The sequence below is a fragment of the Canis aureus genome, chromosome 32 (assembly GCF_053574225.1).
Source record: "Canis aureus isolate CA01 chromosome 32, VMU_Caureus_v.1.0, whole genome shotgun sequence".
Classification (NCBI taxonomy): Eukaryota; Metazoa; Chordata; class Mammalia; order Carnivora; family Canidae; genus Canis; species Canis aureus.
In genome coordinates, this window is record NC_135642.1 from 27,755,153 (window position 1) to 27,782,862 (window position 27,710).

A 27,710-nucleotide genomic window follows, 5' to 3' on the forward strand; every position below is an offset into this window, starting at 1 on the left:
GTCATGATCTCAGAGTCCTGGGCTCAGGTTCCTGGGATCAAGCCTCGACTGGCTCCCTGCTCAGCGAGGAATCTGTTTCTCCCTCTCTCCTCTGCTCTTGCTTTCTCTCTCACTTGATCCTGCTCTCTCTCTCTCAAGTAAACAAATAAAATCTTTTAAAAATTCCTGTTCCATTAAAGATCACACTTACCAAATAAATTTAATTAAATTGCAGGACATGTGAACATAATTCAATTTAAAGTAGATGAAAAAGCTTTTGTAGTTTCAAAGATTGGAATCTTTGTTGTTTCCCCCCAAATCTATTAGTGATACTCAGATTTGAGAAACTGTGTATGGTGGGCCAGCTGTTATGAGCATACAGTTTAGGAGTAACTTTTCCAGAGGTTTTTAAAACTGGTTGGTTTTCTCTGAGCCCAGGGCTACAGTGCAGAGATGAAGGATGGTGCCCATCAGCATCTCTTTCCCTGAGACTTTGCCTTGCATTTGGTGATTCTAAGCACATGTATGTCTTAACTGAACAGTGCCAGGTGGATACGAATGGTCCATGTTTGAGGGTCACTGTAGCTGTATATCCCATGGTGGGCATCGAGTGGAAATATCCTTCTCCAAAGAGGGGCATACCAGTGTCCCCTCTTTCCATTCTATTTCCCCTCCCTCTGCTCCAGTGCAGGTATTTTCTGGAGCTCCCTATGATGTATACTGGAATAGAAAAGCCTGTGAAGCAAGATGCATTTGGCCTTCATGCCAGGGTCCAGGGTCAGGATCACAGGGGGAAGCTAGGACTGCCTGATGTACATAAAAAAAATAATACTCCAAGTGGGTCTTTTATTTGGACTTAATGAATTAAAAATAAAAGATAAGGTGTGCCTGGGTGTTTCAGTCGGCTAAGCATCCAACTCTTGGTCTCAGCTCAGGTCTTGACAGTTGTGAGTTCAAGCCCCTCGTTGGGCTCCATGCTGGACATGGAGCCTACAATAAATAAAATAAAATATAAAATGAGAATGTGTAAAGTCATGTGATTCAGTATGTACAATTTACTCATTAGTCACTTTTTCATCTTACAGAGTAGTAAATAGACTTGGCTACAGTGTGACTCTGGTGTTACCTTGGCTCTCTCCTATTGAGATATTGCTGGAATTGTATTGAGGAGTGACGGGGTGTTTCTCTTCATTCTCTTCCCATTCTTCACTTTGTTGTTTGCTGATAGACACCCTACCTTGGTTTGCGCGTCAACTGTCCCTAGCATCAGGGTTACTTAATTATGGAGAAGTCATGACCTTGTATTTTACACCCAGAGCTCTCTGACTCAGAGCTTTGCACATGTTAGGCTGTGTGTGTTCAAAGGGCAGATGTATGTAGTGTAGATTTAGTATATTTGTGTGGAAGGCCTATGAATTACACTTTGGGAAATGCTGCTCTAGCTGTGGCTATTTCTAATTGATAGCTGCAGTTTTCCATCCAATGACAACATGTGAAGTTGTCTCATCTCCCACATACCTCCTGAGGAAATGTCTTGCTGTAGCTGCTTTTACCTGGAAAAAGTTTTTTCCATGTCAGTCGGTTTCTATTATAAGCAGTGGGAAGAATGGTAGAGGTAGGAGTCTGCTCGGGCGGCCAAGCAAAATTCCACAGACTGCGAGCTTTGGCACAAGAAATGTATTTCGCACAGTTCTGTAGGCTGGGAAGTCTATGATCAAGGTACCATCTGATTTGGTTCCTGGGGAGAACTCCCTTGTGGGCTTGCCGGCAGCTGCTTTCTTGCTATGTTTTCTCTGGTGTCTCCTCTTGCAAGGACACTAATCCTTTTGGATCAGGGCTCCACCCTTATGACCGCATTTAACTTAATTACTTCCTTTAAAAATTTTTTTAAAATTTAAATTCAATTTGCCTAATTACTTCCTTTTAAGCGTAGGGAGGGTTCGAGCTTCAACACATTAACTGGGGAGAAGGGGCAATTAATTCAGTTCATAGCAGTAGATCACCTTGAATTTTTGTGCAATAGAAACTTCTGCGTCTTGGAGTTATGCAGCAAAGGTTTCTCCTAGTACTGAGAAAGAAAACCAAAATTAGATATTGTTGGAGAAACCTGGGAGGAGAGGGACATCCGCCAGTTTGGGTGTGGGGTGCAGGGACAATAAATCAAGACAAACTTCTTGGCCCACCCTATTTTATGTGCATGAGCTGTGGGCAGCGAAAGCAGCTGTGACCATGTGACTGCCCTCTCAACTCACACACTTCTTGAGGACCTTTAAGGACTAGCCTTGCAAAGAGCTATAGAGAATCAAAGAAATATAAGACCATAGCTGACTCCCAAGAAAGCTCAATTGACACCTATTTTGGGCAAGGGAATATACACTAAATTACTATGCTAGGTAACTTCACATTTGCCCAAAGTTACAGAAGCAATCATTTCTGGAAGAATCAGGAACAGCTTTAGAAGATGAGGCATTTGATTAGTTTTGAAGAATAAGGGTTGGGTTTTGACAAGCAGAGATTGAAGAGTGGCAGAGAGGAAAGGGAAAGGAGGAGGGGTTTTCTAAAGAAGAGGTACATTTGAGCACTGGCCAAGGCTGGCTGTAAAATTTGTGGGGTCCAGTGCAAAACAAAAATGTGGGGCCTCTTATCGAAACAAAAACCAGGAAAAAAGGCCACTGAAGATAGCAAAATACAAAACTTCTTCCTTTCTTCCACAGTTTCTCAATTTGTCATGGTGGTTTCCTGTTGGCTATTTCATGTGCTAAAGAAAAGAAAAAACATTCCAAGTTTAATGTATTATCATGGACTTTTATGGTTCCTTTTTATATTGTGCAACGCCTATGTAAAATGTCAGTGTAAGAGCATTTTACTCCTCTGCAGAAGCATCAAAATTGTGGAATGTTTATTTCATGGTTTGTACCACATATGTATCTCCTCACCAGAACAATGGAAATAGGGCACAAAATGGACTCAGCTGCTTTTATTTCGCTTCTGGGTAAGCACACGTCCTACCGAGGACACCACATTAAGCTCACCGATGAGCAAGGAAGGATGATCACGAATCATGAGCTCTTTTTCCTTCCACGTCCTCATTCCCAGCATCAGCAGTTGGCTAAGACAGGGAGGTAACACAAACGAGAGAGCATATGATGAGGCTCCTCCATCATGTTTCGTAGAACACTATTGTCTTCTTTCCACGTTGGAAGCCAGCTTCTGATGCAAACAAAAGGCCTGGCTATTGGGGCTGCCATCACATCCACGTTCTCAGCCATAGAGGTCACACGCCTACCCCCACACTGGCTTTGGGGGTGTCTGTGAAATTCCACTCCCACTCATTGGGAGGCCATCAGAATTTTAGGCTCAAGGGGTGCATCCCAAAAACTATGCGCAGATGGTTAGGAAAACAACAGTGGAGATGCTCCCCTGTACTTGTGCACAGGCTCCACTGGCCCAGTGGGCTTCACCTCATACACACAACTCAGAGGTAAAATATTTAAGAACTTAAACGTGGAGACAGTAGAGCGCTAGAGCAAGCTCAGGTTCCTTCTGAGCATGGGGTCCTCTGTGACTGCACAGGTCACGCACCCAGGAAACTGGCCCTGGCAAAGGCAGAGAAATAGAAAGGTAGGTTTCTGGTTTAGGGAAGTTGATGAGTCGTGTTTTATCTTGAACATGAGGCTTGAGGCCCCAAACCTAGAAAAAGAAGTTGGACTGGATCCTAGAGAGCCTCGAATGCTATAGCCACAAGTCTGGGCTTTGTCCGAATGCAGTGGTGAGGGTGGGGTTTGGAGGAGAAGACTGGGTTTATCTGAAGCAGCTTCAGGAGGAGGACAACAACATCTTGCAGAGTGGATCAGAGAAGGTAGCACTGATGAGTGGGAAGGGACCCGCTATGAAGTCATCACAGCGGTGGGAATGAGGTCCAGAATTAGAGCTGTGGCCGGGACTCAGGAGAGGGGCTCCAGACACAAAGACACACTCTGAAATTCAATTTAGAACAGTCCTTTCTGCTCTGCTTGTCTGGTTTTGTTTTCAAACTTAAAAGTTTATTTTAAAAATAAAACTTTCTTTTCCCTTTGGAATTCTGAAGTTTCACATGTCTGCGAAAAAATTACTTGGGTTTTAGAAATTTACTTTGGAAGCTTAAGGCTGTCAATCAACTTAGAAGCTATGCCCCAAGTACTTGCGACTCTCGATGCTGCCCTCCCCAAAAGCAGTGCGAGTCATGTCCCAATGCCTGGTGATATGTTGGAAAGCCATACTTCACGCAAGCAAGGTTTAAACATTTTCCAGCCTAAATAAATTCTTTTTGTCTATTTTGGGCCATATGAAAATGATGTAGCAAGAGTAAAAGAAAACTCTAACTGAAAACATCCTTTTTGGGAATTAGAGGATTAAGCTCTACCTTCACTCAGTCATATCAAGCCTTTGGAGGTGAGCCTGTGGAAAGGGACCCATGGCAGCCCACAGGGGCAAAGTTATGTCCTGGCGGGCTGTGTGCGAAGTAGTTAGATGAAATTTAGCCTGGCCCCGATCGAACTCCCAGTCCTAGATTGAGTCAAGCCACATCTGTGTTTGCTTAATGCATCAAAAAGGCACATACAAAGGAGGAGGTAGGCAGGGTTTTCTAGTTCACACCTTGTTAGGAATACTCCTGGACAATGAGTGGGTACAAACACAGGTGGTGTAGAGTCATCGAATGCTTTGTTTGGTTTTGCCCTATAACTTCAAAATGTTTGCTAAGGGGCAAGTGCCAGATACTCTTCAAAAATAGAAAGAATTTATTGTTTTGACAGAAGCTACATTTCACCGTGGCTTTGAGAAGAAAGAGTTTCTAAATACTCCATCCATAACTTCAAACAAGGGCAACAAGCCTAATGATTTTATTTTTTAATTTTATTTTTATTTATTTTTTATTTTTTTAATTACATATGTTTTTTTAATTGGAGTTCAATTTGCCAACATATAGCATAACACCCAGTGCTCATCCCACCAAGTGCCCCCCTCAGTGCCCATCACTCAGTCACCCCCACCCCCCCCGCCCACCTTCCTTTCTACCACCCCTTGTTCGTTTCCCAGAGTTAGGAGTCTCTCATGTTCTGTCTCTCTTTCTGATATTTCCCACTCATTTTTTCTCCTTTCCCCTTTATTCCCTTTCACTATTTTTTATATTCCCCAAATGAATGAGACCATATAATGTTTGTCCTTCTCTAATTGGCTTATTTCACTCAGCATAATACCCTCCAGTTCCATCCACATCGAAGCAAATGGTGGGTATTTGTCCTTTCTACTGGCTGAGGAATATTCCATTGTATACATAAACCACATCTTCTTTATCCACTCATCTTTCGATGGACACCGAGGCTCCTTCCACAGTTTGGCTATTGTGGACATTGCTGCTGGAAACATCGGGGTGCAGGTGTCCTGGCATTTCACTGCATCTCTATCTTTGGGGTAAATCCCCAGCAGTGCAATTGCTGGGTTGTAGGGCAGATCTATTTTTAACTCTTTGGGGAACCTCCACACAGTTTTCCAGAGTGGCTGCACCAGTTCACATTCCCAACAAAAGTGCAAGAGGGTTCCCCTTTTCTCCGCATCCTCTCCAACATTTGTTGTCTCCTGCCTTGTTAAAGCCTAATGATTTTAAAACACTCCTCAACGCAAAGTTTGATTCTAAAGATGCAGTGAATGTCTCGCTCACCTAAGTTGCTCTACAGCTCTTGGTTACATTGTGCTCTTTCTTGTCTCTTGTGTTCAAGGATGATCCAAGTGCTTCTGATCTCTCCATCCACCACAGCATGGCTAGGGGCGAGTGCCTGGCCACCAGCGCGCCCTATGGAAGTGGACTTCTTTTTTGTTGTCAGGTTGCTTCATGTTCTAGCAGACGGACCTCTGAAGCTTCCATAGGATGTGTCAATACCTAGGAATGAGGAATATCTAGAAGGAGATGATGTAGCAACTTCAGGGCAGTCATGTTGCAGTCCTCAGGGCTGGCAGGGGGTGACAGTACATCTATCTTGGTGACACAGTAATTCTCAACTGGAGCCAATTTTGTCCCCGGGGTGGGGGTAGGGTGAGGTGGGACATCTGACAGCACCTGGAGGTATTTTGGACTGTCAAGACAGGGAAGCGGTGTTACTGGCTTCTTGTTAGAAGCTGGGAATTCTGCTAAACCTCCCACAATGCATAAGACAGCTGAGTATCCCGTCCAAAATGTTAATAGTGCGCTGTTGAGAAACCCTAGTATAAATAACTATTCATTCAAGGGATACCCTGAGCACTGCATCGAATCCCGAAGGATACCCTTTGTGAAGAAGCTGATGGTCTAGGTGATAAGAAGGGAACTGGCATCCAGAGGAGTGATGAGTCCTCCAGGAAACCACCCCCACCACCCCACCTTGCAGGAGAATGCATCTCTAACTGATGACATGTGTCTCTATAGCAGACATTTGTTATTTTCGCCTGTCTGATGACCATTCCCTTCTCACCTGGGGAGACTAACTTGATTTTCCTTTGAGGATCCACCTTTCCCCTAGCCATACAGTGAACACAGAGCCCAGGTCAGGCCTCTCAGGGTCACTCTCCCAGAAGGAATGACACAAGGATGGCAAACGAATCTGTACCTGGATTCCCAGAGCAGCTCCCCCTCCTTTTTTTTTCTTTCTTTCTCTCCTTTTCAAAGTTGGTAGCTCAATGTTATTTTTTCCTGTATCTTTCTAGTACATTCTTTTGGTTGTGTTGTGTTGTGTTGTGTTGTGTTGTGTTGTGTGTGTGTGTTTTAGCTCCCAAGAGTAGGCTGTAAACAAAAAACCAAAGTGCCTCCAGCTCACTATTCTGCGTGCCTGGTGGTGTCATGGATTCGAATGGTAGCAGATCTGCAAGCTGCCCCATTTCAGGTGCCTGGGTTCTAGAGAGTTAGAGAGACCCACGGCACACCTCCAGCCCAGGACCTAGCCCTGCTGCTGAGCGCTTCAGCACACTGGGAAGAATGGTCGGGGCTCCACGCAAGCTCCTGCTGGCCATGGAACCCTGGTGTCACGAGCAAGGAGATCCTCTAAAAACGCTGACCGATGACATCCCCAGCTCAGTACAACAAACCCAGAAAATCATGAAAGGAACTGAGAAGTACAGCCCCAAACACCTCAGATCTCCTTCTGCTTGTTATTCAGGCAACTCTTTTAAGCAAACATGTGGGTGACACTGCAGATGGTGGGGATAATGCGACGCGTTGTACATCTGATCCTTACGGACAACTCAGAGTCCTTCAAAACTGAATGAAAATATCCTAAGATATTTTTAAACAATTTTGTGCTCCACTCTATTTTTGTTTTTCATTTTTACCTACAAAAAGAGTACTTCTTGGTGTACAACATGTAGATGTAGATCCCCCTCATTCCTTCCTCCTCTCTCCTATTCATTCCCTAAAAGAACAACCACAGTGCAGAGGTTGGTGTATCATACACTGTATATCCTCCAGACATCTTTTCCTGCCTACCAAGCACACAGTTTGTTGTGTCCCTTGTGAATCATAAAATCAGGACCACACTCTCCATGTTCTCCAGCACTCTTCTTTTGTTCTGCAATGTATCTCGGACCTCCTTCTGTGTCAATACGTATACATCTTGTTTCATTGCTTTTTTAATTTGTATTTTATATGCTACATCAGCACATTACTGGTTAATTTCTGAATCACTCATACGAGCTGATTAAGAAATAATGGTGATTTCAGGACCACCTCTGGCTAAGCTGGGTTTCTGGGCTAAGTGCGGATCTCCTGGCCTGCTGCCCATGATATATTATTGTCGCTGTTACGAAAGAGCAGAAATATGCCTCGAGTATTTCCTCCAACCATCAAACCTTCAGGGCGAGGGGAAGGACCTCAATGAACTGCTCAGCAGAGAAAGGGGAAGGTCCTGGAAACACATTCCTCAACCAAATGAGACCCAATGAAACAGAGCAGCCAATTTCTCCCACACATCCCCTCCCCCAATCTGCAATCAGCAATAATTTTGGAGAAATAAAGCAAATGGATCGCCGCATTCCTACACGTCTATTGCACTTGACTATTCTTTGCAGGAGCTACTCAGGACCAAATGTTTGGAAAGGAAGTTGGCTGGCCACAGTGTCCCCCGCCCCCCCTTCTTTTAACTTATTCTGCTGCAGCTGCAAAATAGGAAAAGAAGAGGAGAAGAAGAAAAATCCAACCTTCCTCAACCAAAGACCTTTCTGGGAAAATTCTTCCAACTCTTTTTTTCTTTTTTGGAAAACCCTTGCATATTATATATTTGTGCTTACACATGCTGAATCTCTTGATAATCCACTGAGACCTTTTAATACTGTTTTTTGTTTGTTTGTTTGTTTTTTGTTTTGTTTTGTTTTGTTTTTTGGTTAAGAATTTAGAGATGTATTTTCTTGCAAATGAGTGGGTCCTCTGGGTCAGGATTAACTGCTGAATTCCTTGGCTTCCATGTAATCCTAAATGAACTCTAAAGACAGCTTGTTTTCTTAGGGTTATTCCCATATGGACTAACCAGCAACATTAATATTGATTATGACTAAGTTTCCACAGTCTGCTTCCATTGGTTGTGTTTAGCATATGAAACCTTGGTCTTCCCCTCAGTCTGTATCATTGTTGGCCTCTGCTCTAGCAAATAGTAACAAGCATCCTATTAACAGAGCAATTTCTTCTGGTATCTTAGCAAGGCACTGCAAACCATTGGGTACCTCCCAAGCTGCCCCCCAGCCTCATCTACCTCAGCAGGAGAACATCAGACCCACATGAGATCAGATCACTTCCACTGTCACAGTGCTGGGCCTCCTCTGTCTGGAAGGCCCTTACCTGCTCCTCTGCTGTCTGCCAAAGTTCTCCCCATCTTCTCAGGCCCAGATGAGGGCCACCTTCTTTCCGACATTTTTCTTACTCTCTTCTCTCTCTTCCTCTCTGTAGGGAGAATTAAGCCTCCACTTTAGGTGGCATTTTGTGTATGCTCTTTGCTACAGTGCAATTTTAGTTTTTAGTCGTCCTACTATCACTCTAATAAAACCAGCCATCTTCTAGTACTCTCTAGCTACCGGAAACTGAGCTGAGGGCTTATATGGGGTCATTTAAAGCTCCTTTGATTTTGCCGTGTTTTACAAAGGAGGAAATTAATGTTCAGAGACATTAAGTTGCCCAAATGCACATACCAAGCAAGTGGCAGAGCCAAGCCCCAGCGGGTCTGATCCCAGAGCCTGAGGTCTGTACTCCCAGGCAATGAAGCACACTTGAATCGGTCCCCTACTTTGTTGGGGTGGGAGCTTTCAGGGAAAGTGCTCTGTCTCATCCACATTTGCCTTCATCATTCCAGGTATAGCAAGCGCTCAGCACCACGGCACTTTTCTTTTCAAGTGGGGGTTCATCCACATGGAGGCTGATGAGCAAACGGGGCCAGGATGCTTGCTGACGGGCTGGGCTGAGCCCTCCGACACTGCCTGCAGCCCTAGGGACAGAACACTGCCAGTTGTGCAGAGGTGCGTGTGGAGATCAGCAGAGGATGGCCCGCTGCATTGGGTGGCAGCCAGGTAGGGAAAGAGACTGACTATGAGGATATATATCAGCTGGGGTGTGAGGTATGTAAAAGCCATTCCAACCATTTTTTAATAAAGATTTTATTTATTTGAAAAAGAGAGAGAGAACACAAGCAGGGAGCCTCACGTGGGGCTCAATCTCAGGATCCTGGGATCATGACCTCAGCTGAAGGCAGATGTTTAAACCAATGAGCCATCCAGGCGCCCCAACCATTTCAACTTTTGAGCATCTACCAGAAGCCAGGTTCTTGATTTTTGCTTTGTGTTCTTTTTCATTCAGTCTTCTGTTCCCATTTTCAATTGAAAAATAGAGACTCAGAGGGGGCTAAGTAACTCCTTCAAAGTCACACCATTTTCAGTTGGAAAACAGAGACTCAGGGGGGGCTAAGTAACTCCTTCAAAGTCACACAGCCAGTGAGTTGCCAAGATTCCTATCCAGGTATGGGCCAAAGGGTCACTGGGAGATAGTATGTCTACTTTAGTCTCAAGTCTCACACCACTTTGCTGTCACCTCCTGGGACCATGGCTCTAAGTAATGTGCCTTGTGGAAAGGGAACACATCAGCTTTGTCTAGTACAAAGATATTTAACGTGTTGCTAAGTAATGGGCAGGGAGGGAGTGTGTTTCGCTGGCATGGTGGTGGTGGGGGGAGTCCACTGAACTTTGACCTGGCACACTTAACCAGCATGCAAACAAAATGGGCTGCCTCCACCAGACCTGGGAGTTACAGTTACAAGCTGGGATGTTACAGCTTTCCTCTGTAAATGGTGACCACGGTGGAGGGTAGACTATAGAGAACAAGCATTCCTTGAAATACATCCAAACCACAGTGGCCCTTTGATGGGACATGGGGAAAACCCCAGGGACCAGAAGAATGGAGATGTCACCCGTCAGCCTTACCTCCTACTGCTTTGAAGGTCTCACTCACCCTCACATTTGCAAGGCTCACATACCATGTGTCTAAATATTTAAAGGTTATAAATCAAACCAACAGCCTGTTAAATAAAATATGTTCTATCCTCCTACCTTGACAAATTGAATGACGAGGAAGGTCAGGCTGGAATTTACAGTTCTCAGGCTCCTGGAGCTTTCAGCTGGAACATGGTGGTACCAGGAGAGGTGGCCCCTGGACAAAGGTCCAGCCACCTTCATTTTCTATCCTGCACCACAGAAGGCCTCAACTGTCCATGTGTGGATATTCCAGCTCACACGTTCACATTCTGTCCATACCCTGAGCCTAGAGCTGCCTGTGGCCACTCAGAGTCTAGGATTTCATGATTGAGCAGGTAATTCTGGGGTGCCAGGTACTTGGAATAAGGCCTAGGTGAGGGTTTGGGCTCCTCGCCTTGTGTGTAGGGGTGAGGCTGGAGAGGAGCCAGAGCCAGCCCACCTCAAGTAATGGGTCAGGGGAAGTCAGTATCTATTTTAAAGCAATGAATGTGGATGACAAAGAAGATGCATTTGTGAATAAAAGCCAAGGGCTGGGGCCTGACCCACTTTGATTATCACCGAAGCCCTTGGACCCAACTCAGTGCCTTCCTTGCACACAGAAGGTTCTTGATAAATGGTGATTGAATGAACTGCAATCTTAGAAGCCAAAATGGATTTTTAAGTCACTGATTGTTAGAATACCAAAGTCACTATACCTTTTGGACACTTCTGAAGTAAAGTGGGATTTGAGTAGCTACTGATCTCACTCCCTGAGAGATAGGGGGGTCAATCCTTTCTTCCCAGCCTTAGGGAACTCAAAATACTAAAGATAAATAATTTTATATTAAAATGCCTGCATTTTATTGAAAACCTGTGTTGGGAACATTGAAAACAAGTTGCTTCATTAAGGAAGGTAGTTTTATTCCACTTTTAAGCAGAGACTTTGGATTTTTTTTTTTAATTTTTATTTATTTATGATAGTCACAGAGAGAGAGAGAGAGAGAGAGAGGCAGAGACACAGGCAGAGGGAGAAGCAGGCTCCATGCACCGGGAGCCCGATGTGGGACTCGATCCTGGGTCTCCAGGATCACGCCCTGGGCCAAAGGCAGGCGCCAAACCGCTGCGCCACCCAGGGATCCCGAGACTTTGGATTTGAACACTAAAGCTTCCTCTGCTTAATCCTCCCCCAGCTGGAAGGCGGTTGAGGAGCATATCTGGACTTCTTCAGGCCTGCGCAGCTCTTGTCACTTCATTGTTTCCTTTCAATGCTAGGTCCTCCATTTCTTTTGGGGTGGTTTATTTGTGCCCTAATTTCCGGGACTGCCATTGCCCAATTCTGCATGGGGCCAAATAAAACAGAGCCCATATTGGTTCTACTCCAGTAAGGACAGTACTCTTCCTCAAGTCATGTAAGGAGGCTAAGTTGGTCTGATTGAAGTTACCATGACCCATTCGGTAGGCCTACATCTGCATTCCCTTAGTAATTAATCACAAGTTCAGTTGGGTTTCACCAATGTACATGGCTGAAACTACACTTCAACTTCATTTTGGGGGATGCCATACCACTGAATTTAGTTGTTCATATTTTCTATTCTGTTTTCAGGCCAAGTGTCTCTGGTCTTTTCCATTTCCTAGCCTCTCTTTGCCAAGGTTCATGTAAAATAATTGGAGTTTTGGCAAATAACAGCATGGTCATGCCAACCTCAAGCATTGAGAGATAGGGAAGGATGGGTCACATATGGTTAAGTGGTGGACAACAGTGAGTCCTTTTTCTTAATATCAGTTCTAAATGTTCAAGAAACTTGAACCTTGGAGCACTCAACTCTTTTTCCACTGTTTGTTTGAAGATGATATTGCTGTCAGGGAGGAAGCCTTTGAAATGTTAAATAAGATGCTTGTGGTTTAAAAAAGTTTTCTCCTTCACTGATTGGTCTTTCCATATCTGTCTTCACAGTCCCCTTCTTCCTCCTATCCAAGAAATTCTGCCAAACCTCAGCCTCCCCCATTTGACTGCTGCCTTCTGACCAAACAGAAATGGCCACGCCCCCAAGAGATTATACATCTCCTAACCCCCAACGAGTCCTCAGGCTTTTAGAGTCCTCTGTCCAAGAACCTCGGAACAACCTCCCACAGGTTAGAAGATTGTCGATGCCAGTGGCTACTATTAACTCTTTGTTCAGAGATAAACAACTAAGATCCAAGATAGGGAACATACTTCATGCATCTTCTTGGCCAAGTTCAGGTTCCTGCTTTCACGGCCACCCCCCAAGTTTGAGGTAGCCTAGGTGTTTCTTCTTCATCCAGGGGAAGAAATTTTATTGATGTATATCAATTGATCCTAGTTTTTAGATCCCAAAACTTCATAATCATTTTTACCCCAGAAGCTGCTACAGCTTCTCATTTGGCTTGCAGGCATGACATTCATATGCGATGTAGGCTTTTGGAGGATTTTAATTTGAAACATGCTCTAGATGTCTATATGTTCTTCAAGGAACAAATATTGTATATTGTACAAGTTTTCTTATGATTTATTAACAGAGGAGCTGTATGCTTGGCCAAGCTCTCTGAGAGCTTAGCAAGGTGCCTATCACACAGATCTTCGGTAAGTGTTTGCGGAATAAGTCAGCTATGAAGTTTGACAGTCAAAGGAATAGCTGGCACAGATGAGAATCTATTTCCTCAGTAATACTCTAGAATAGTAATAAAGAAGAAGGAGACATAAAGGTAAAATTCTTTGAATGACATAAATGCTTTGAGTGGGACAGAAAGAAAGAAAATAACAGAGGTACAAGTAGTTGGGGTGAGCTTATACAAAAATGTGGACTCAGACTTTAAATTCAAGATGATAAGGCAGCCCCAGGGGCTCAGCAGTTTAGCTCCGCCTTCGGCTCAGGGTGTGATCCTGGAGACCTGGGATTGAATCCCACATCGGGCTCCCTGAATGGAGCCTGCTTCTCCCTCTGCCTGTGTCTCTGCCTTTCTCTCATGAAGAGATAAATAAAATCTTAAAAAAAAAAATTTCAATATGACAGGCTGAGTTCAAAGTCCCTTCTCTTCCAAAATCCCTTTGAAATCACAGAAAAAAAAATTGAATATAAATAATACTGAAAGACAGAAATGAGTACTACCAGAAACTGAATTTCTACACAATAGTGAAGAATGGTAGCATGTCAATGCCGGGGGAAAAAAACCCAGTGTCCTAAAATAGTTATGGGAGAAACTCTCCTGTACAGGTAAGAGTGGCTTCTCGCAAGCCTGGCCAAACACCAGAGTGCATGATTTCCCAGATCAGCACAGGGCTGGTAGGATTAGGGACAGAGGGAGCTGCCAGCAACAAGCTCCTTACACTCTGCCTTCACTCTGGCAACCCCCACTCCCCTATGTTCTCAGTGCTTGGCTGGGCTAACTGGAGGAAAACAGTTCTCTAAACAAGAACATTTGTGCATATGCTCAGCACGGAGAGAAGATGTGGTTTCTGGTGTGGACACTGAAGCTGAAAATAAAGCCAAACAGAAAAGCTGAGCCCAAGGTGACTCAAGAATTGTGTGTCTGTGTATTCTCTCTGTGTGTGTATTGGGTGCCCAGAATGGGATCCACTGGGGGAAAAGAAACTTAAGGGATGTTTATAAGGGATTTTTGGAAAATGTTGTTCTTGATCTGCAATGTAACTCCCCTCTCTGTTTCCCCACAAAACGTTAGGAAACACTCCATGTTTCTGAACTGGCATTTAGGTGTTTTTAGAGGAGGGGAGTAAGGATAATTAGCCTCAAGTAACAATAAGACAAAGGTGGGACGGATCAAGGAAAACCGAACTTAAAAGGAAGAGAACTAAAAAAAATAAATAAATAAAAATAAAAAATAAAAAATAAAAATAAAAGGAAGAGAACTGTAACAATTGTCTTCAGGATATATGAGAATGTATGGTAGCCATGGAACAGAGAGGAAATATAAAATTAGTCAGAAATTTTAAAATGTTAGCTAAAATAAATGGAGTCAAAAACCTAATATGGACATGGATGAATTCAACACTAGTAATTTAAAAGATAAAGTCAAGCATGTCTCCTGGAACAGAGAACAAAAATTCTGAGATGATGACATCAGAACTCCAAGGAGTAAAGAGAAAACTAAGCACTTTCAGAAAGAAGATAAAATAGTTAAAGAAAAATACAGAAGAAAGGATAAAGGAAAAAAAAGGAGAGAAAGAGAGAATGAAGAAAAAGCAAAACTAAGAAAAAAAATTTAAAAGTTCAAAATCAGGAATACAAGAGTGGCTGTATTGACCACAATGCAGTAAAACTAAGAAATTAATAGAAGGAAGGGAAAAAAGAAATATACTTGAATTTTAAAACTGTAGATAACTTTTCAGTTCAATAAGATATAAAGTGAACATGAGACTAATGATAGCAGTGAACGCAAACAAGCTGGACATTTGAATAAGCCAGAAAAATACATGCTTCTGAAAAGTGTTGATGAGCAGCAAGAGCAACAGAGACATACCAGTAAGCATTGGTGTGGATGTGAAGGGGGTCATTTTAAAAGATGTGATGATTATGTGTAATTTTTATTCAAATATTTGAAGTCTGGATAAAATAAATGATTTTCCATGAGACGAAATTGCCAAAACTGGTTTGAGAAGATACTGAAATAGACTTAAATCCATTCTCCTTGATGTTCACAGGCTTAGCCTGAAAAGCAATTTCTGCAAAGCCTTTAAAGAATATTTCACTGCCAGGTCATTTAACTGTTGCATGACATTAAAAACACACGCATGCACTGCTTCCAGTTCATCTCGTACTACTATCATAGCATAAATACCAAACAAAATAGATCATACAAACCACATCACATATGAACCATTCTCAAAAATTCTAAGCAAATCTTACGCAGATTCAGGCAAATAAAGTATTAAGAAAATAATACTTTATAATCAAGAAGACTTTTTTAAAATTTATTTTTATTTTATTTTTATTTTTATTTTATTTTCAAGACTTTTAAAAAAAGATTTTCTTATTTACTTGAGAGAGAGAGAGAAAGGGTAAGATAGTGTGAGTGAGCACAAGTGGGGGGAGGGGCAAGGGAGAAGCTGACTCCCCGCTGAGCAGGGAGTCTGGCACAGGGCTCCATCCATCCCAGCACCCTGGGATCATGATCCGAGTCAAAGGCAGAGGCTTAACCATCTGAGCTACCCAAGTGCCCCTAGAACCAAGAAGATATTATCATAGAAATGTAACAATGATCCAACATTAGCAAATCTCCATTACATTAATGTGGCAACAACAAATGCTTTCAATAGATGCTGACAAGGCATTTGGTAAAATTCAGCAACCGTTGCCAATTAAAAAAAGAAATTAGGCAAGGAAACTTGGACCTAGTCCAACATTTTTGTTGTATGAGAGAAGGGAACTATGATCTTTCCTATAACCAGCTACTTAGAAATCATAGAAAGGTTAGATTTTTTTGCCCCCCTTTTTACAAGTTCATAGAAGAACTTGCTTAGGAAATGTGATTTCAAGGGAAAAAATGAAGACGAGTTTTCTTGTGACTGAACTCAAGAAATATTCTGGCCCAATTAAGAACATGTTCACAGCCATTGTGGCCTTCAGAAGTGTTAGGTTATTTGAAAAGTCATAGATTTTTAAACAGTTTTCATCAAATGGGAGTTTCTAGTTATACTTCAGAAGTACCCATTTCTGGTATCCTAGTCAAAATAACATTAGATGAAGCATTCACTGGTTCAAGATTTACATATGATTGAAGAGTACCTTTCAAGGTCATCTCACTTGTAGGAATTATTTCAGAGCCCAGCCAGTCATTCCATTTTTAATTTAGAGACAGGCAATTCTGTGTAATTGGTAATTCTGCCTCTGCCTTTTACTTCTGGGAGTACTTGTGGGCCACATGTCATCCATCAATTATTATTATAAGACTTGGAAAGATGGCTTAAGTATTAATGCAGGTGGAATACAATCGCTATGTTCTGTGTGACAAATCCAGGGATGGTATCTCAACTATTTAACAATCACTGCAGTGAAGGCACAAAACAGCCACAACAAATGCTTACCCTATCAGAATGGGTACTCGGAAATCTGTACCAGTGCAAACCAGCTGAGGGGTAAACCTGCAGAACATAAAGCTTAGATTGGCTTACATTGGTCCCCACAAGGCAGGGTTCCATGTTGTCTGCAGAGCAATTGAGTGCTTGATTTGAGCTACGGTATCTAGAGGACTCATTTATTCTCACAACTTCAATAAAAAGCTTCACACCTACAACCCCATTCCTAATTGCTCTCTCTGGTTTATTGTATCTAGCAGTTGTATCATTTCCATCATGGTTAACACCTATCCTCACCTCTTCTTTTACTTTACTGTTCATATTAACATGGAGAATCATTGTTCTCAGTCATTCAAGCTTGGAATTTATGAATAAGCATCTATTGGTGACAGATTAGAGATGGCCAATATCAGGGCAACTGACTTGAGTGGTCCCCAGGAAATTGGAGAGCCAGATGGATGGGACATCTATATCAATTCAGTCTAACAATAGGCAGCAAGGCAAAGGACAAGCAGAACATGATGTCAGGCAGCAAGGAGTCAATGGTCAATGAGCAAGGCCTGAAGAGGAAGAGGCGAAAAAAAACCTGGTTCCAGAAGTCCTGGATAGGGTCTCGAGGCAGAGAAACAGGTCCCTGAGTGCAATGTAGGCTCAGATGCAGAGGTCCAAGGCTATTTGCACTTGAAAAAAAGTTTAAAGGAGAAACAGGAATACTGTCGTCTAGTGTACTTTGGAGGCTAGGCCAAAGAATGGGTCTTTACACAAGGCACCGGTTGGCCAGATTTTGTTCCTCTCATTTTCTGATTGGCGAAGACCAAGCCCCAAGGCTTAGGGAAGCCTCCTTGAATCTTTGTGTATACACCGTCCATGGGATGTGGTGGGTTGGAGCGGTGAACCAGACACTTGGTGAGAAAGCCAGTCATTGGAAATAGGAGTAAGGGGGTTAGGCTTTGTTAGGATAAGCTTCAGTCTGTGGCCCTAGCAAGCAGGTGTCCTCACTTTGAAGTGCTGCATGGCTGTCATCAAACTATATTTTAAGGAATAAACTGTGTTTGCTCATTCCTATAGAAGTCCTTAATATTAGAAAGCCAAGTCAGTGAGAAAGGGCGTGTGGATGGATAGGGGCTATATACTAAGAAGTTAAGGGTCAGATTTAAACTGTAAGATGAAAAAAAAAAAACTGTAAGATGCTAGCTACACATGATCTGGGGTGCCCTGAGTGCAGGTCCTTTGCCTCCATCTCTGCTGCATTCTTGCCATGGAACACACTATCTGGCACTCAGTAGTGCTCAATAAATAAAGATAAATGAATACAGACCTGCATTTAATCTCGGCTCTGCCACTTAGTAGGTTATCATTAAAAATGGAAAATTGTACACACAAAGTGGATAATAGGTGCTTAGTGAATGGTTGTTGCTATTGTCGATGATCATGCCCTGACTCCTTTCCAACCAGAAGCTTCTCAAGAGGAACTTATTCTATATGTCTTTGCAGACTGTAGATTCAGCACACCAGTTCTTACTTCATAAATGCTCAGTAAATATTCTTTGCTGTGTAGCTAAGTATACAGTGCTTACACGAAGGGCAGCCCAATGTTGTGTTAGCAGCAGGGACTCCAGAGCCAGATGCTTAAGGCTCAATCCTGGCTCCACCACTTGTGAGGTATGTGACCTTGGGCAATTGACTTAACCTTTTTTGCCTCAACTTCCTTGTCTAAAAAATAGAAGTATTATAGCACCTTTCTCCCATAGTTATAGCCAGTGTTCAATGAGATAATATATGTGCAGCACTCAGAACAGTGCCAGGCATACGGTAAGTACTATTTAAGTATTTCCTAATGCTTAATTTTAAGCCAGTTTTTACATTTTTTCTTTTGAAATTAGAGTTCACTCATACCCTTTGCTCCATTTCCTCTAATATCAGCATCTTCTATAACCTCGGTACAATAATCAAAACAAGGAAATTCCAACTAGTTGTTAGTTACATACTAGTTTACTGATTAATATAAAACTATTAAATAATTTACAGACCTTCTTTGAACTTCACCAGTTTTCCCACTCGTGTCTTATTTTGGGGCTCATTGGGGATCTGACATTGCAGTTAGTTGACATGTCTTTTCAATCTCCTCTGAGTAATAGTTCCCCAGGCTTCATGTCACTTTGAAGAATATTGTTTTTCACAACATCCTTTGATTTGGCTTACTCTCATGATTTCTCAAGATTTAGACTGGGGTTGTGTATATTTGGCAAAAATACCATGGAAATGACCGTGGGTCTTTCTCAGTGCATCATATCAGGGGATATAGAAAGTTGATATGTCTCACAACTGGTGATCTCTAGGAAAAGGTGGTATTCAGATTTCTCCACTATAAAGCTACACTTTCTCCCTTATAATCAGTTAGTGTCTTATGAGAAGATACTTTGAGATTGTGCAAATATCCTGTTTCTCATTAAACTTTTACCCACTAATTTTAGCAATCATTAATGATTCTTGCCAGTAATAACTATTACAGAGGTATTTGCCTAATGGTGATTTAAAAAAATTTATCCAATTGTCTATTTATATCAGTTGTATTTGTGATTATTTATTTTATTTTATTTTTATTATCATTATTATATATATTGTTGTTCAGATAGTCCCAGCTTTGGCCACTAGGAGTTCTTTCAAGTTGATTCTGTGCTCTTTAGACATGCAGTCATAAGTTTTTTGAAGACTTCCATCTTTTATGTTACCATAAGATTCTCTAAGCTCATCTTATATTTTTTTCTGCCCTAGCCTTGGAATCAACCATTTCTCTAAGGAGTCTTGCCTTTTTCTTATAGGAGAATGGTATTTAGAAACCAAGATCTGGGTGCTAGGTGTGCTTGTTGCTATTGGGATGTCATTGCTTCCAGGTCTTCTCAGTGGACAGAAGTAGGAAATATAAGCATATATACTCACATACAGATATACAAATTTCTTTTAATTTAGTTTTAATTAGTTACGAAAAAATACATTAGCCCTCTTATGAGATATTTTCCAAAGAGACATAGACCATGATCCATCAGCTTACTCGCAATTCTACGTATTTATTTTTTCTTTCAGTAGGTACCACAATAGAAATGCTGTCTAGTGACTCAACAGAATGAACTCTCTAGACTTGAGAAAAGGGAAATGAAAAGGCTTTGCTCCCTCTAGTGGTCAAAATCAGTAAGTGGTATTTTATGGCTCTGGAACATAAAGAGACCAGAGTTGAGTATATAAATGAGATAATGGAGGGATGAGCAATTTGTTTAAGATATTGACCAATAGGGGAACATATGTGGTCAGATAGAATTAGTATGTGACTCTCCTGTGGCATGAATGAACCTAAAGGGAGTAATTTACACTTATGCTTGGCTGGGTTGCTTGAGATCCTAACATGACCAACATTTCACAAAACCCATTCACCATAGATCACCTCATTGGAGCCTCACAACAATCTTGTGAGGCAGGTAAAGCAGATTTTCATTATCCTCAATTTTCAAATAGGGAACCAGTCTCAAAGGGATTCAATGGCATGCTTAACTTAATATAATTTGTTTGGGACAGAGCTGGAACTTGGTTTAAACTTGCACAATAAGGAAGAGTTGGTCTGTGCTGTCATTGCTAGCCCTCTGTTCTTTCTGCTAAGCATTTTAAAATGTGTTAAACATTTTGTTGCAATTGAAAAAAATACGAAACATGAACCCAAAAATCTAGCCCCATAATTTTAAAAGGGAAGAAAGAAAGGAAGGAAGATAGGAAGGAAGGAAAGAAGACATCTTCCACATTTTGACTCTTGCAAACATTTTTAGCAGTTCATAAAAGTGAGAAAAAGACAATCCTAACTATCAGTGAAGTTCTTTATCAAGTTAACACCTAGTTAAAACAGGTAATGGAAGCATTATAAATACAAAATCCAGACTCTCAATAAACTTCCTACCACCAGATGTGGACTGAGATACGCACCAGTCTGGGAAGCTGGCCACTATAAACCCTCTGAGAGCCATTGGGGAGTCATATAACCATCTTGCTCCACGTGATCACTGATCTTTGTAGTGTTACCCTTGCTGTGGCTGAAGAGAGATATCACCCTAAATCCACCCCTAACTAAAAGGACACATTCCCTCATTTTCATCTACACAGATTTGAAAATAGGGAGGAGATTGATCAATACACTCATCTTTCTGCAATCATCTGAGAGGCCAAAATGGCCCTGGGGGTGATGTATTGCACACACAATGTGAATCCCTAAAAGCTTCTGGTCTCTAAAGGTTATTATGGAGACAAGGATGGGAAGTAATAGAACTGTGTCGTTTATTTAAAGTGAGGGCCTTCGTCTTGTCTCTCCCAGTACTTCTGCTCCCTTCTCTATTCCTAAAATGCTGACTAGACAGTATGAAAGAGAAGGAAAGGTACCGATTTCAAACCTCCAGGAAGTCCATTTGATAAACTGATTCTAGAAAGGTAAAATCTATCAGATAATCCACAAATAAAAGTTGGTGTTTTAACTTTCAAACTGATGCCAGACTCAGGACTTGGGATGTGTCATTTTTATCCAAGTAACAATGCAGGAATGACACAAAAACACCCCCCTCCCTCTCCACTGGGACTAACAGAATTCCAAGCAGAGCTACATTACTATTGGACCTGAGAGAGCTGGCTGTTTGCATGAAGTTCAATAGAGTTGTTTATGTCGCTGATGTACTGTGAAATGTAATTGCTAAATCTGGTTTGGAAAATCAAAATGGGCATAATATGCTGTGAAATAGAATTCCCAAGTCTAGTTGGGAAAATAAGCAAGAAAAAAAAAACTTGTGAAAACATATGCATCGGATACTCTTTGAGGTCAAGTCTGTAAAGGGAATTCACAGGTTATTTAAAATTCTCATTGTCTTTTTCCCCTTGTCCTCAGCTAGCCAGGGAGGAGACAAAGAGCAGGCTCGTGTCAACATCTGGCTAGTGTCTAGGCATGAGCCATAATGTTCTCCTCCCACACACAGGTGCTGCCATATGATGTCTGGCTGCCACATGGCACAGCCTAAGAAGGGCTTGCTGGGAAGAAAGTGACTATGCCCAGTTTTCTGGTCCATCACACCCACGGGCATCATCCCCATTGTAACACAGGAGATGGAAAAAATCCTCATTTCCAGCCAGTTCTGTGCAGCAGGGAGCACAAAGGCCATGACAGTCACCCTGCCTGTCTGTGCCCTGGACGCTGGGGGGATGCAGTCAGGGGAGAGTGTCTTCAGTACATGGCCATTTGAAGCCTGCTGACCAGTCACAGAGAAGTTATCTTCTGGGACTAGACCATCTAAAAACTAACATAAATGGGAAAATGCCAGCCCACTACAGGAGTGTAAACACATGAGGTGCCTCAAGCAATTCAGACCTTCACCATGTGGATGGTGCTCACTCCTGCTGCCATCTTGCTGGAATATGCTGTTGCTACTATGCTAAGACTCTGCTCGGGTGTTCCCCCCTCCAGGAAGTCTCTGAATTCCCTGTGCCCTTCACCCCTCTTTGCCCAACAGAGCATAATTTTTCTTCTCTGTTCTCAGGGCTCTTCGTGGTAACTCCTCCTCATGGACTTCCTGGACAGACCCCTGAAGTCCAGGTCATTCATCCTTGCAGTCCAGGGCCAAACCCCAAAAAGGGGCTCAGTAAGAATTAAATCTGTACTGAATGCATGAAAGAATTAATGAGGAGGCAAGAGAATCGTCATGTTTATCAGAACATACTTGTGTCTAAAGGGATTTCTAGTCCAGCTCCATGTTCCCTGAAATGTGGCCAGTGGAGCGTAAGCCCCTTGGGTGTGCTCTGCTTCTCTTCCCCAGAACAGAGTAGAAATTTAAAAAGATGTCCTCTGGTCAAACAAGCTTGGGAAATGCTGCATACTGTATGTTCTTCCGAAAGAACTACGTACATGTGAGTGTTAGAAAGGCCCTAGGAAGACCTACAGTTAAGAATCCTTTCAAAAGTTGGATTCATCTGGTGTTGAGCAAATGAATTCTTTTCCAAGCCAGGTCTGGCAATTATGCACTGTTTTATGAGCTAACCCTGATGCACTGATGGTCGATTGGAAAGAAAATTTCAAAGACAGGAGCTTCCACTGCAGCAGTGATTCTCAAAGTATGGTCCCTAGACCACCAGCAGCAGCATCTGGGAACTTGCTGGGAATGCAAAGTTCAGGCCCCACAGCAGACCCGCTGATTCAGATACTGTGGACAGGGGTATAACAAACTGTGTTTTAACGCATCCTCCTGGTGATTCCGCTGTACACTATAAAATGAAGGAACCATTGCACTGGAGAAAGACTGCTGGTTCTTGGGGCGGGGGTCCCCTTACTCATTCAGAGAGGAGGGGTGAGTCAGGAGAAGGAATGGTTCAGTCCCTTCTTGCCTTCTGTTGTCAGATCTGCTGTTTGTAATATGGGTGCATTCTGGTCTGCTTTCTTGGTAGGCTGTAAGCTCAGTGGGCCAGAATCTTCTACAGAGGAAGACCTTTGGTTTTCCAAGGCTGCTTGTGAGTAGGTAAGTAACTGTCCAGAGATGGCGCGTGAGCAAGACTTTTGTCCACAAATCAAAAGCCTCACCTTCCAAAAAAAAGGGTTATTCTTATTAGAAGATAGCATTTTGATCATTGCTTGCCTGCCTTTTAGGTCATATTTCTTAACTGGTTCTGAGCTTGGGTGGGGAAGAAGGGAGTTTCTTACAGAGCTGCCATGTGTCACCGCACAGAAATCAATGTGCGTGGTGTTCCTGGGTTATATATTGTCATAATCCTGGTTACTTTTTGGTCTCACAAGACCCCAGCTTTGTTGGCTGTTTAGAGTGCTGTGTTGAGCAGAATTCTGAGACCAGGCTTGTGCTCAGTGAGAAGGAGTTTCCCTGAGGTCAGGGAATGAGGTGTGCACAGGTATGGGAGGGGAAGTGGAGGCATGGAAGTCAAACACCTGTCATTCCCAGACAAGTTGCCATTGGAACAAACAGCTCCACTGCGAAGTAAAAAGCTTGGGAACGGGGCACCTTGCCAGTCTTTCCCCTCTTCAGCAAGCAACACTCTAACACTCACATGGCTTGTTCTTCTGAGTAGTCTATCTATCAGGAAAAGGTACCCTGAGCCAAGGACCAGTTACAGGTGTATAGAAAAGCAATACGTGGGCCTTTGGGTTTATTTCGAAGTCTCTCATATGTTTAGTTAGTAATGGGTCCAGCCAGAGCCCGACCACCTCCAGCATGCTGAGACTTCACATAATGAGGAGCTGAACTGGGAGCTCTGGGAGCCACTGGGAGCCTTGCTCGGCGGGGAGCCAGAGGCCCCTGTGGGTATCTTCCATCACAACGGGTGACTGGGTAGATCTGACCTTTGCTCAACTCATGCTTTCCATTTCAAAAGGCAAAGCATTAGGGCAAAGGGGAATGATGAGGAATTATCTAGGGAATTTGATCCTTGTTGTAGGTTCACAGATGAAAATGCTCCAACCATCCCTTTTCTCAAGAGCAGGAATTTGGTACCTGTATTATCTAGATCATTACATTACTTCCCTTAGCATTTGAAAAAAAAATTGTTTTGTGTGTCTGTGAGAAAGAGATTTAATGTATTCACCTTCCTTTGATGCTGGCTTCCTCTCGGAGTTTCTCTTTCTGTAACCAACGATGTCCCTTGCAGGTAATTTTGTAATGTGAAGCCCACACAGAAAGCTTTTCTTTTTCTTTCTTTCTTTTTTTTTTTTTTGTGAAATTACTTTTCTAAAATTACTTGAGAGCTGCCAATTCTGCAGAGCAGGCTTTATTGGATTAATTTTGAACAACAACAACCCCCAAGTAGACAAGGGAGAAGAAAATCGAGAGGTATGAGCACTGTCAGAGTTTTCACATCTAATCTCCTACATATCCCCATAGCCAGAGTTAATCAAGAGACTATTGCTGCCCAGAAGAGTAAATGTTTGGGAGGAAATGAGCAAAACTTTTGTGAAATTGACAAACCTTTCATAACAAAGAATGTCAGAACATGTCAAAGTTTTCTTAGAACTGAGTAAAAATGTAGACCTTCCCTGCCATTTTCACATCTTGCTACGAGACCTAAGAGGTCATGTGCTAGAAAATGTGCTCAAAATTACACCTTCCAGATTTCTAGTGGCTTCCAATGTAGCATCATATTTAAGAGTAGGGGCTGTGGAGCCAGACCACCGCCTTCATCCATGTATGGGTGCCGCTGTTGCCCAGCTGGGCAAATCTTTGCTCCTCTTGGAGCCTCAGTGAGCTCTTAGGTAAACGGGGATCATCACAATCCCAGTTCACAGCCCTGCAGTGAGGAATGAGCTTATTCAGGTCAAGGATGTTGTGTTGTAAGCATTTTCCTACATCATTAAAATTCTTCAAATGTGCATTCCTTGTTGGTCATATAATATTCCATGGAATGGAAGATCTCTATTTTATTGTACTAGATTCTTTGATCTTTTCAAGCCTGCCTCTCTGGGTTCAGAAAGAAATCTTTGCAGATTTATGCCAGCTGCCCCAAACACAATGTCAGGCTCTTACACATGTTTGCCCGAGGGCCTGTGTTCTCGGAAAGGCAGAACTGGGGTGTGACTAGCAGCAGGCCCTCCTGCCCCGCGTGTAAGTTGCCTGCTTAGAAGCCTGACACCCCACCTGATACGGGACGGAGGAGTCCGGCCCTTGGGTTGAATGAACGCACCTTTCTCAGGGCAATGCAGCAGCCTGGAAGAGGCAGGGACCCCAGGAGAGAGAGGGTGCAGAAAGGGTGGGGAGACAAATGGCAGAAGAAGAGGGAGAAACTCTGTCAGGGCAGTGTCCCGCCAGGACTTCTTGGCTTTCACCTCCCATTTTTCCAGAGCATCCCTGCCTACTTTCTGCTCCTAAATATGTCCTTGGACATGGGTGGCACAGGGCCATCCACGTGAAAAAGCACAATAAAAACAAAATTTTCAGGGACTCCTGGGTGGCTCAGCGGTTGAGCGTCTGCCTTCAGCTCAGGTCGTGATCCTGGGGTCCTGGGATGGAGTCGGCATCGGGCTCCTTGCAGGGAGCCTACTTCTGCCTGTGTCTCTGCCTCTCTTTCTGTCTCTTATGAATAAATAAATATTAAAAAAATCTTCAGCAGATGCTGCAGTCCAAAAAGGATCTTATATTCAAGACCACAGACTACGGCCCCAGCTCAGCAAGTGAAGTATCCTGGGCACGGATGTGTAGGGAGCCCATAGCCCAACACATAGAAAATGTTGCAGAAATCATTTGCTTCAGAAGCATTCTCTAGGCTTTCACAGGATGTAGCTGTCTGGCTTCCTCAGGATAAAGATGACCAATGTTATGTGATAGAGGAACTGAAATGTTTATTTAAAATTTGTTTACCTACTTCTGGTGCTGATAGACCTGTGATTGCATTTATATTTTTTGACCTTTTTTATGTTTTATCTTTCTGGGGAAAAAAATCTTTTCAGAATCTGATGTGCCCAAATTTTGACATCAATCAGAAAGAAGTAACCTCAAGAGTAAACTCTTAGGTTTTGCTGACAGTCTTTCATTTTGATTTGGTTTATTTCTGGTGGGTTGGGGCCAGACATTGGATTGAGTCATCGCAACCAAATTTGAGTTTGTCACTCATTAAGAGTGTGATTCTGAATAAATTATGTGTGTGATTTTCAATAAGTGGCTTAACCCTTCTGGATCTCAATTTCCTCAAATGTAACATGTTGGAGTTGGATTATTGCTGGTTTTCAAAATTTGGGCACTGAGGACCCCAAGGCTGATATTTAAGATACTTAACCAGCCAGGAGTGCTTGTTCCTGTCAGGACACATGCTGACCACAGTCCTATGGCAGAGACCTGGGAGCTCCCTGCCCTGCCTGACATGAACCCTTTTGTTCTGTGATCAAAGGGAGTAGGGGGTAGATCTTAGGGAATAAGCCAGCCACATGGCTCAGGCAGCAGGATGCACTCAGAGAGCTAAGGACAGCAATTATTTACCAACAATTATGTCCACAGCAGTATGAGTCACAATAGCCAAAAGTGGAAACAAACCAAGCGTCTGTCAGATGATGAATGGATACCGAAAATGTAGTATATCCATATGATGGAATATCATGCAACCATATAAGGAAATGAAGTCATGATAAGTGCTACAACATGGATGAACCTTAAAACTTTATGGCTAATTTAAATAGCCAAACACAAAAAGGCCACATGCCGTATGACTCTGTTTCTGTGAAATGTCTAGAACAGGAAAATCCACAGAAGCAGGAAGTATGTTCACCATTCCCAGGGGCTGGGGTGGGAGCAGAGTGGGTGGCAGAGAATGAGAAATAACTGCTAATGAGCATGAGATTTCTTTCTGGGATGATGACAATGTTCTGAATTAGGTGGTAGTGGTGGTGGCAAAAGCCTGTGAATAATCACTGAATCATACACATTACGAAGGGTGAATATCATGGTATGTGAATTAGATCTCAATAAAACTATTATTAAAAAGGGTATTATGAGAGGCTATGCACGCATTTGTCTTAAAATTTAGTAAGATACACAAGTGCCCAAGAAAACAGAAAATGAAAAAAAAATCAATCCCAGAAAAAAAAATAATTTGACTTGAGTGAAGACATTAAAGTAGGACTTACATATCTCTTTTTCCGCAGAAATCCGGGCCCAGGTAGTTTTACAGGTAAGTTCTACCAAACTCTCAAGAAACAGTTAATTCTAATCTTAAATAGATTGGACCAGAAAACAGAGAGGAACAAAAAGTTGTCCCGCTCATTTTATGAGATCAGTGTATTTTCATTCGAAATCAGATAAGAACAATATCAGAAGGAAATCGTAGGCCCCTTTCACTCACGAACGTGAATGTGAATATCAAAACAAAATTTTAGCTTACCAAATCAAATACTGAATTATTTTTTAAAAAATGCATCATGATTCAGTAGTTTATCCAAAAGTTGTGGAAATGGTTTGACATCAGAGATGTTAGCGATGTAATTTTCCTTATTAACAAACTAAGCAACAGAAAACATATGATATCTTACACCCCCAGGAAAAGCAATGATCTCTGTGTGATGTGTAAACGATTGCTCAGAACCTACAGTAGAGAGAGAGCTGCCTTGATTAATAGAGGTTAGATACAAAAACATATAGCCCGTATTACACTTAGCCTCCGATGCTTTTCCCAGTTTGGG